The sequence below is a fragment of the Astatotilapia calliptera genome, chromosome 2 (assembly GCF_964374335.1).
Source record: "Astatotilapia calliptera chromosome 2, fAstCal68.1, whole genome shotgun sequence".
Classification (NCBI taxonomy): domain Eukaryota; kingdom Metazoa; phylum Chordata; class Actinopteri; order Cichliformes; family Cichlidae; genus Astatotilapia; species Astatotilapia calliptera.
In genome coordinates this window covers 14,875,281-14,886,608 of record NC_137423.1, presented here as the reverse complement: position 1 = coordinate 14,886,608, position 11,328 = coordinate 14,875,281, and positions in this window count along the sequence as shown.

The window sequence follows — 11,328 nt, the reverse complement described above, 5'->3', positions numbered from 1 at the left end:
CACTCAAATCAAATCAAATTCAGCTAATTGATCATCTGCAAGTGTAATCACCTTTATAAAATCAAACGTTTTGGGTAGTTTGCTGCTCTTTAGCATTCAGGTTTCTGTTTTACACAATGCCACAATCCCTCCAGCGGTGGATGCCTCAGCAAATTCACCCCAAGGTCAGATTGTGCAATATTCTAAGTAACAAAACGGGAAAAAAACTAAAACTAAGAGCTACATCTCAGACTTTATGGGTCTCAGGTAGCTTGTTATATGTTAAAGTTCATGATTGCAAAATAATGAACAAGTGTGGCTTGCCAGAAGAAACCTGAGTTTGTCTTCAAAGAATATAGCAGAACATCTCAGTTTTACAAAGCTGCAAACCACAAGACTTCTGATACAATGTACTTTGGACAGACGATGCCAACTTATACCAAAAGTTGAATCAAAAACAATAATTTCCACCCATTGGTGCTTAAGGTAGTTCTACAAGCTACTGAGTCATTGGACATGCTTAGGTTTTCACAGGACTGCATACTGGCATGTCAAAACATTGTGTTTCCCATAAATGTAAGTAATATGCTAATAAACTATTGTGAGATCTGCTGAGCTTTCACACACAAGAATTGGAGCAAAAACCTGATATCTTTACTTGTTCAGGTAAATTAAATCAACGGAACAAGTAAAACTGTATTATATCAACGTGGTTTTGTTGTTGTTTGTTCATTTGTTTTCTAATATTGAAGTTCTTTATTTTAAAAAAAAAATGGTAAACATCAGCTAGAGTATTGGGCCAACAAGGAACATTAGCTGGCTTAATGGCAGCAGAAAAAAAGCACTGGTGCATAGGCTCATCTGACCAACATTCTTGAAATACACTGACAAAAGCCATTGACAATATAAAGACATAACTAGATGTACCCTCTGGTTCTGAAGAGCATACTCAACATATTAGTGCTTTAAACTTATATACTTTTAAAGGCCTTCCAGGAGCTCTTTAAGCTTTGAGTTTATTTAGTAGATTTTTCCCTTTCTAAGTGTTAGAATTATCCACCTTTCCTACTACCTTGTCAATACAGTAGCCTTTAAGCATACCCTGCAGAATCCTGCACGCACTATTTCACAGTGACAGATCTGTTTCATAATGCCAAGATGGCGGCAGTGAAAGTGCTCTCCACAAGGCTTCAGGACTTCACAAATGAGTGGGTGATGTCATGGTAGCTATGTCCATGTTTCACGCTTTGTAGTTGTTTTGTTTTATTTTTAATTTCTGGATCAGTCTTGTTGACAATGGTACAGGCACATGCCAGTCTATAGCTCATTCTAACTGAACTAATAACCATGTAACCATTCACAGCTCACTTTCTATGGTATCATTGTTATACTATTTGTCAGTTGTTTGAAAGAAAATCTGTGATCCGTCATCAGAGTGCCATAACGGAGAAACATAAGAGGAGAGAAAGGCAGATGTGATCCACTCCTTCGACTTGTCTCAGATGTCAGAGTCTTCTGAATTCAATAAGTACAGCTTAGCAGCTGTTCTCATTCTAGGGTAACAAAAATACCTCTTGTAAAGCTCTCCTTGACGTGCATTCGTACCTCTTCGTTGATAAAACAGCGAAGCTATGCTGCGACAAAATTTAATCTGAGCTGAAGACAGGGGTGTGTGGTGACTGGTTTTGTTATTCACCAAGAAAAAAAAAACGAAAAAAAACATTAACACAGTAACATGAGCCTTCTTTGGTCTATGGCAGAACGAGACAGATATTACCAGTTTCTGTGACACAGAGACAAAGGGTGGAGTATAAAGAGACCCAGGGAGATAAAACAATCAGGATAAACCAAAGGACTGAGCCAAAGAGCTGACAGCAGGCTCTTGTCCACAGAATATCCCAAAACAGCCCGGGGAAACTGCTAATTTTGCATCTGCACTGTGTGTGTGTGTGTGTGTGTGTGTGTGTGTGTGTGTGTGTGTGTGTGTGTGTGTGTGTGTGTGTGTGTGTGTGTGCGCACATTTTTGTATCTGTACTCCTGTTTGAGCATTGTGACAGTTCCCTGTTACATTTGGGATCTTGTTTAACAATGTGATTACTGTCTGTGTATGTATCACACACACACACACACACACACACACACACACACACACACACACACACACACACACACACACACACACACTCTGTACTTTTGATAGAAACTAATGCTAACACACCGGCCCTCTCTCTCAGCACATCCTTTTAAATCGTAACCACCACTAATTCACTGGTGTCATGATATCCCAGTATTGATCATAATCAAGATATGTGAAAATTACTTTTTAAAAAATCACATCTGTGTAAAATTTGCATACGATAATACTGTAAATAATCCAGGGCCAGCACAGTTAAGGCTGCAGGTTTCCCTCTCTCCTTTACTGCATTCTTGGGTTATCTACACAGCAGCTTTTTCATTTTAAACAACAACCACAACAGGTCAGACTGAGTGAATTATAACTGAGAGACTTCAGGAAATGATTCTTCATTTAATCAGCGTTTTGTTGTCTTCTCCTGCTGTTGCTCCTTCCCTCTTCTCTTCTCTGTGAGCCGAGGCTAGCTCCTCAGTGAGCTCCACTCCTGTGTCCTGAGCTTTGGCTCACAGGTGTTTCTTTATTTCCATCACTTGATTCTGCTACTATATGTATCGGTGACATTTATTCATATTGCATCCATCCGTCTATCTGGGACTGGGTTGTGGGGGCACCAGCCTAATCAGAGAAACCCACACCTATCTTTTTCGAGCCACCTCCTCCAGCACATCCAGGGGAACACCTAGGCACTCCAAAACCATCTGAGAAACATAATTCCTCCGGAGCCTACCCTGAGGCCTCCTGCTGGTTGGAGATCGCTGGAAAACTTTGCCCAGAAGGCATACTAATCAGATGGTCGAACCACCTCTGCTAAACAGAAGTCTAAATCATGCCTGAGAGCAGATGTGTGGAGGGGAGTAGGGAGGGGAGCACGGTTGTTCTTGGGTATGTTTTGTGAGTGAGGACAGACGGGAGGTAGTTCGTTTTAGTAATTTATATATATATTTGTTTATATTTAAACCACTTACGGTACTATTACTATTCTGTTTATTATGTCAATAAAAAGTAGTTGTATTGAAATATAACTAACTAACTAACTAACTAACTAACTAACTAACTTTCTAACTGGGAGGAGTATTATCTTTGATGCAAGCAGGAAATAATAAAGCCATCAGTGACTTTATGTGCACACTATGTGTGGCTGTGCAAAGAACAACAAACATTTGTTGTCCTGTGTTGTACCAAACACAGTGTCCAATTATAGGAGTGAAAGAACATGTCAACCAGTGTGGCTCATGGATTGTTCTTTTTATTTCTCACTTTTTACTATTTTTAGACAACAGTGGAGCTGAAGGAAAACAAAAACATTATTTGTTTTTAAATATTACTAACAATAAAACCCATGGAGAAACAAACAGCGTTTAAAGAGCAATGGTCTTTGGTCTTTTTGGTCTTTTCAGTGCTTTTCTCTGCCCTGCGTCATTATGTTATTGAAGTTGTTATAGAATTCTGGAGGGGATTTTCATCCCATTGAGAAGGGTTGGCGTAATAAGCAAATGCTTCAGCCAATACCTTTTGATTAGCCTTGTCTCATGCTTTCTTTCTTTATGGTAGATTTTTGTTCTGTTTTCACTGTTTTTTTTTTCACTGTTTTCACTGAGATTTGAATTTGAATTCTAATCAATAAATCAAATCAATCAAATCAATCGAAGTCTGTTTTTCTATACTCTCCTACATGTAGTGTTAAAATTGTCTTTAGGTAGAATGGTGAATAATTAAAAAGGTGGGCTTGTATAGGAAAGGAGTGACAGAGGACCTCATCCCAAAGGTGAAGAAGGCTGAAAAAATCAAATATTACAAAAAAAAAGTAGCATGAGAATCAAAGTCAATACTTTCCATTGTCTTTAACGCTCCTGTTCACTTCACTGGAAAGAAGCTTTTTCTATTCTGGCTTTGTTATTCACCACAGGGCCAGGCTAAAGGACCAGGAACAGCATAAACAAACTAGTTCTGTATTTATTGTGCTATCATCTTTTCTCTCATCTTTGGGTACAGTGAAATCCACTTCTTGAACAGTTGTTCTTGTGGTGTATCCAGTGATGGTACACAGCTAAAACATGTGGACGGAGGAAAGCAAAGATCTGTGCAGGCTTTGCATCGGTTCAACACGCAACCATGCCACTCACTGAAGACCATGGGCTAGTGAAGCTGAAATGAGGGAAGATGGTGGAAGAGAAAGAAACTGAGTTCAGAAGGTGAAAGCAGTTGATGAAATGCCAACTGATACAGCAATTAAGACAAACGGCTGTAAACAGCCACGGCGAGACAGATCGTGACACCACTTGCACAACTGATCAAAACTAATCTGTCTCACCTTCTGACAATCACATTACATTAATCACACATTCAGCCAATCAGAACAGATAATGGCACGTCTCCATCATCTAAACTATACTGAAATGACCAAGATGGCCCTGCTGTGTGTTGACTCAAGAGTCTGTCTGAGTACCTGTATCCTTTAGGAAGACTTAATAAATATTAACTAACTAATATGACTAATATTTATTTTATTTTTGCTATCTGCTTATATATTTGGGTTGTTTTCATATAAAGCCAATAGTTCTATAAAAAGGACAATGTTTATCTCAGTGTTGAAAGCTATCAGGATAAAAATAGCATCAAACTAACAAAAAGCATCCAAAAAGAGCTATTTATGGGTTTTTTAAAAGGTTTTTAATGAACAAAAGGGACATTTTGACCAGAAGCTTGCATGAAATTGTTGTAAAATTAAGTTAAAGCAAGAAAAAGCTGCTTAGATATGTAAAAATATCAACTAAATATTGGATTTTCAATAACCTGAGACTAAAAGATGTTGAGTTGAAGTTCTGTGTTTCATACTGCCGCAGTCAACCTGTGGATTTACAGCTAGGTCCTTAAGTACTTTGCCTCTAGTATTTTTTCTGTACACCACCAACATGGATTTTAATCAAATAATCAAGATGTGATTAAAGTACAGACTTACAGTTTAAAACTTTCTAAATTCAGAAAAAGTATTACATTAACCATAGGAATTGCCATAACCATAGCTATTTTTATACATTTTTAAGAGGCTCAAAATTAACTGGACGATAGACTGACAGGTCGTTGCGTATCTGGCAAAACCTGTTCACTCATTATTGCATGACAGGTTAAGCAGATAAAAAATCTGCAGTTGATCCCATGTGCTGACATTTAGATTCCACGTGTTGGCATTACTAAGTTACCAAGTATCTTAGTAATTTTATCTCTGTGAATCCTCAACCATGAAACAATTGCTAGAAACTTTGTTAAACTGGAGTGTTTATTGAACCTTCTGGAAAACATTTAAAATAAAAAAAACATATTATGAATTTGCATACATGAGTTTTTAATTTTCATAATATTTGCCACATGAAGACTTTTTGTACGATCTATTGCTTAAAAATGAATTTATTTAGAGGTTTAGGAGAAAAAAAGGTCTTAACAACTCACAAAAATGAGGCAAAATTTAAATTGCTTTCATACATTAATATCACACATAATAATAATAATAATAATAATAATAATAATAAACATAAATCATTTTACTAAAATTATATGAGACTAAGCTGTATAAACTAGAAGCTAATAAAACACTGCTTAGTGCTTTGTAGTGTAGAACGATTTATACAGTTTTGTAATAAATCAGAGTAATATGTGAGAAAATTAACACAAAGCCCATTTCAAACATTGGATACCAAACATGCTGGATTCATCAGTTTGTTAAGTCGACACAAGCTCTCAGGTTATTATTTAGGAGGGTTCATGCTACCGTATGTGACACAGTGAATGAGGTCGGATTTTCTGAGAGTTTTATATAACTTGCTAGTTATCTTTTAATAGGTTCTTTAATAATGCCACATCCTACATGTTGATGATGAGAAGCCATCAATACAAAATGGAAATTAACTGAACAGATTAACTCTCATTATAGCTGGCAGATGCTCCAAGTATGTAATAAAGAGAAATAAAATTGTTTCTCTTAATGTTTTGTCAAAGCTATTACTCTCTAATAGATGTCAAACTGTAGACCAAACTGAATAAAAACAAACAAACTATTAGACAAACTAAACATTTGCATTAAATTAGTTGGGTGGTTTTCAGCAGAAACCTGTGATGAAAGGAAACCTCAACTGTCTCCTTTTGAGCCATTTCAGGTGGTTCGGGCATATAGGATGCCTTCTGGGCAGATCCTGAGAGAGGTGTTCCGGGCATGTCCCACCGGGAGGAGGCCCTGGGGCAGACCCACAACACGTTGGAGAGATTACATCTCTTAGCTGGCCTGGGAACACCTCGGGGTTCCCCTGGATAAGCTGGAGGAGGTAGCTGTGGAGTGGGAGGTCTGTGCTTCTCTGTTTAGGCTGCTGCCCCCTCTACCCAGCCCTGGATAAGCAGAAAAACATGGATGGATGGATGACACTGGAGATATAACAACTGTTAATGTACCAGGTCATCAATCTCATGTTGTGTTGAAATAACAATGTCATGTTAATAAGCTCTGAACAAGTAACAATACCATGACTTTTCATAGGAAAGCGACGAGTGCGGTATTTGTATACCTGTGCTGTCAGATTTACAGTAGAATAGAATAGAATAGAATAGAATTCAACTTTATTGTCATTGCACATGCACAGGTACAGGGCAACGAAATGCAGTTTGCATCCATCCAGAAGTGCTTTAGTATGTAGATATATTACAATATCTATTAGCAATAATATAGATATGTAAGTATATTACAGAAATGGGTCTATTATGGTATGTTATAATGTACACGGTATGAAGTATGTTGTGAATATTCTATAACTATAAGTATGTACAGGCTGTAGTGAGTACAAGCTATGTACAGGATATGAACAGGATATAAATATGAAAAACTATACAGAATATGAAATAAAAAACTTTACAGAAATCTGAGATATACAGCTATACAGAAATGGGAACTATGCAAGTTGTAAACAGTTGTAGGGTTAAAAATTATCGTATGTACAGAATGATTATTTTCAGAGAACTATACAGTAGTGCAGTTAAGATAAGTGAGATATGTGGATAATTTCTACAGAGACTATATAAAGTGCTAGTGGTTGTGAGTGGTGGTTCAGTCCATGTTATTATTGTGTGTTTGAGGGTACAGTTGTCCAAAGATTACATATCTGTATATACTTTATGTTAAAGTAAAAGGGAAGTTTTCCTTAAACCTTTCATTGTCTTTCATTACGAGTGGTTGAAAAACATATTCTTCATGGATCTTTGTGTAAAGTCATGATGGGTTAGATGAAAATCAATTTCACGCTTTGTCCTCTAAAAACGTTGCTTGTTGGGACAAATCACGCCACTGAAATGTAGTTCCCTCATTGATTCTAAAACAACAATGTGCCCCGAGTGCACATGAAATCAAAGAGATGATAATGACTACATTGTTAAGATTAAAGTCCAGTGGTTGCACTCCTACTGTTCAATTATACCCCTCTAAAAAACATCCTGAGAGTCCCTGCTGCTTCTGTCCACATGAAAACACACTGTCCTTTCTACAGTATAAGCTCTGTTCTTGAATCAAAAAATAGCATTTATTTCACTTAACTGTGATACAGAAATTAACTGGTGGTATGAAATAAGTCATCAAAAACCTAGTTCTATAAACTTTTTTTGACTTTGGACTATGTGAGGAAACCAAAGTAACCAATGAGAACATTCAAGCTCCACACAGAAAGGCCCCAACAAAGCAGGAGAACCTTTTCCTTGTGCACCACTATGCCACAATAACAACTCCACTGTCTTTTCTTGCAACCCAATTTAGATGAAGAGGTATGATCACAATATTCTGGTATTCAAAATACAAAACATTTCCTTATTTAAACCAACTGATTACCATCAAGGTTGTCTTCTCGTCAGGCACTTCCAGTGCTGCTACAATTTCCCCACCAGGAAGATACATTATGGCCACTGAAGCAGTGAGACGTACCATCTTCATTAAAAAAAAATTTTTAAAAAGTATTGTCACTGTCATCTTTGATCTAGCTCTGTATCCATATTATTTCAAAACACTGAGTATGTAACATTAATAGCAGTAACATAATATCCAGGATCATGCATTTAGTTGCATATTTTCTTTAATTTTTTTTATGGCTTTACTTTTGATAGGGACAGTGAAGACTGACAGGAAAGTGGAGGAAAGTGAGAGTAGAAGACATGCGGCAAAGGGCCAAACTTTAACCCTGGCCGGCCGGCCGCTCGCAGCCGTGCAGCACATCTGCTCATTCCAGTGAGCTTAACCAGCATCCCTATTTTCCTTAATTTTTGTGGGTTTATTACAGTGTCACCCTTCAGTTTAGAAAATAACAAGCAGATGGTGACGATTAGAAAAACAGCAAAAATAATGAGGATAGCTTCTAACGTAAATAATTGATAAAAATTTATCTTTAAATTAAAACAATCACTTTATGAACTTTGTGCTGTCTATGTCAGCCAACTAACACAAATGTGAGCTAATAACATATAAAATCAGTAATAACTTTTCCTGCACTTATTTTATTTTCTATCATCGGCACACTCACACAACACTACCTGTTGGCTGGTTCTCGTGCTGGATTTAAAAGTATCACTCTCTGTCAGGCAGTTCTAAGTATACGTGCAGGAAATAAATTTTAAATATCGATTGCTTCCATGTACTCTCAAATTTATTACAGGTGTGAGCTTGACTCCAAGTATTGACTCTTTCCCAGCAGCAACCTTCTGAAATTACTGCAGGGCCAGCGTTCAGTCTAGCTGGAACAATAGTGCAAATATCAGACAGTATGGCAGACTATGCAGTAGAACTGACATGGTGGAAAAATAAAATCACAATTAGATTCACCAACACTGGATGTGCATGCAAAAAAAAGGTTACATCAATGCAATATTGATCTAAAGTAATTCTAAAGGCATCTTGGACTTACTGTAGGCTATACATCATTTATAGTCATCATTTTATAAAGCTTTATTTTTGAAACATCCATGCTTAATAACAGCATGCAAAATGCAGAGTGACAGGAATGATGGAAGAGCCTGATGTGGCTCTTAAGAGTCAGAGGTTATTTGTCCATAACTCAACAGAACATTTTTAAATGGCACCTGCTATATTACTTCCTGGAAATCATTACTCGTGTGTCTCTCAAAGGAGATACAGACTGTATAATCAAAAAGTGAAAAAATTAAATACGTAAAAATATAAGAAAAGGAATGCCACTGTTACAAAGAGTGTAATCATTCTGAAACTGGTTTTGTGTCTGTTCTGATATAAATTCTGACCACCATCTTATCCAAAACCAAGCTTCAATAGATGTTGAGCTGTGTCATATAAGTTGGCAATTTAGTACATGAGAGGAAACAACATGAGAGAACTGCCATGACAAAATAAATGCCAAGCTGTGTGGTGATATATTCAGTTGAACTGAGCATTTGTTAAACTAATTTCTCACTTTTTCTAAGATCACACTGTAAGTTGAGTTATACAGCATGTTTGTAAAACTTGAGTTAATAATAGCTGAGAGCTTAGAAACAGCAACATTTATTATTGAAATTTTGAAATGCTGATTTACCATGCACCATGGTTTCATTTGCTATTTAGTCATGTAGAGCTCATAAATCTGGCTAAAGTGTTCTACTCTGGTGAAGACTGTAATATTTATCCAAGTAAAAAGTAAACTGGAAATATATAAGAAGAGTGGCAAAAAAATTCAGTATTCAATTCAATTCAATTCAATTTTATTTATATAGCACCAAAATTACAACATAAGTCGCCTCAAGGCGCTTCATAGAGATACAGAGAAAAACCCAACAATCATATGACCCCCTATGAGCAAGCACTTTGGCAACAGTGGGAAGGAAAAACTCCCTTTTAACAGGAAGAAACCTCTGGCAGAACCAGGCTCAGGGAGGGGCGGCCATCTGCTGCCACCGGTTGGGGTGAGAGAAGGAAGACAGGATAAAAGACATGTATCTTTAGTGGTCAGGGACACTAGCAAAATAGCCCTTTATGGGAGAAAAATAAAGTTATCTCTTAATGGCCCAGGCTTCAGTAGTATCCAGAAATCAATGACGAGTTGGCAGCCAACCACCTTTATGGTCTTTTGGCACCACCAAAAAGAAAAAACCTTCTCCAGTTCTACCAAAAGTAACTGAAAACAAGTCAGAGTTTTACTCTGATTATCTTGTTTTCGTGACCAATTAAACTCAGAATTATAATAGAAATTAAAATTTGAACCTAACAGTAAAATTTAGGTTGGAGGACATTAGCACCACATAAGGGCTTGTTGGTCTAGTAGAATGGTCTTGCTATAGTGTTAGAAATACTGGGTTCCATTCCCAGACAAGTCTGCGTGGTGCCTGTGTGCTATGGTGTTGGCTTTTGTGCAGACATTTCCACATTTTTTACAGAGCCTCTTTAACCCCTGCTGAATTGTGACCGTGACTGTGCTACATTACTTTCCTTTCAGAGGATCACATTTTGTTTTCATTATAAGAACACTGTCTCAAATGTAAACCTCAAACCTGCGTTACAGCAGCTGCTGTGATGGATCTTCATGAGGGAAAAGCTTTTTGTAAGTGCTGTGCAAAACCTCTACAAAGGGGTTATGATTTATGACATCAAAAAGTATTACAGTACAAAAATTTCAAACATGAGGCAGTTTGTCGACACATGCAGTGTTTTAACCTAGTTTAACCCTCATAATTAGTTTTTCTGGTTCAAATCTATGAACTTAAATTCTTCAGTGTTACTCTAACCAGGCAAGGGCTCCTTTTTATGAAATATTGAAAAAATAATAAATAAAAATATTGAAAGTGGAACTTTGTGGGCCTAAATAATGTTTGCTCCTTTAAGGCTGTTATAAACAACACATACCAAAGGAGCTTGCTCCAAACAGGCACATGAGATTACTTCTCTTCTATCTTTCAGAATAGAAACACTGCGGAATAAACTAATGAATCACATTTTACTATATTTTATAAAACGTATTTATTTTTGTTTGAAAATAATCCATTTGTCAAATTATGATTAAAATGCTTCAACAGCAACACCTGCAAGTCAGAAAACACGACAAAGTGGTGAAGGAGAGGAGACAAGGATTGCTGTGCTGCTGGACCTACAGAAAGGCCACCACAGTGATATGTGGCAACCTGACATTCTGCTGCACTCATTCAAAAGGGACTGGATTCAGGTGTGGTTAACAGATTGCTGTCTAAAA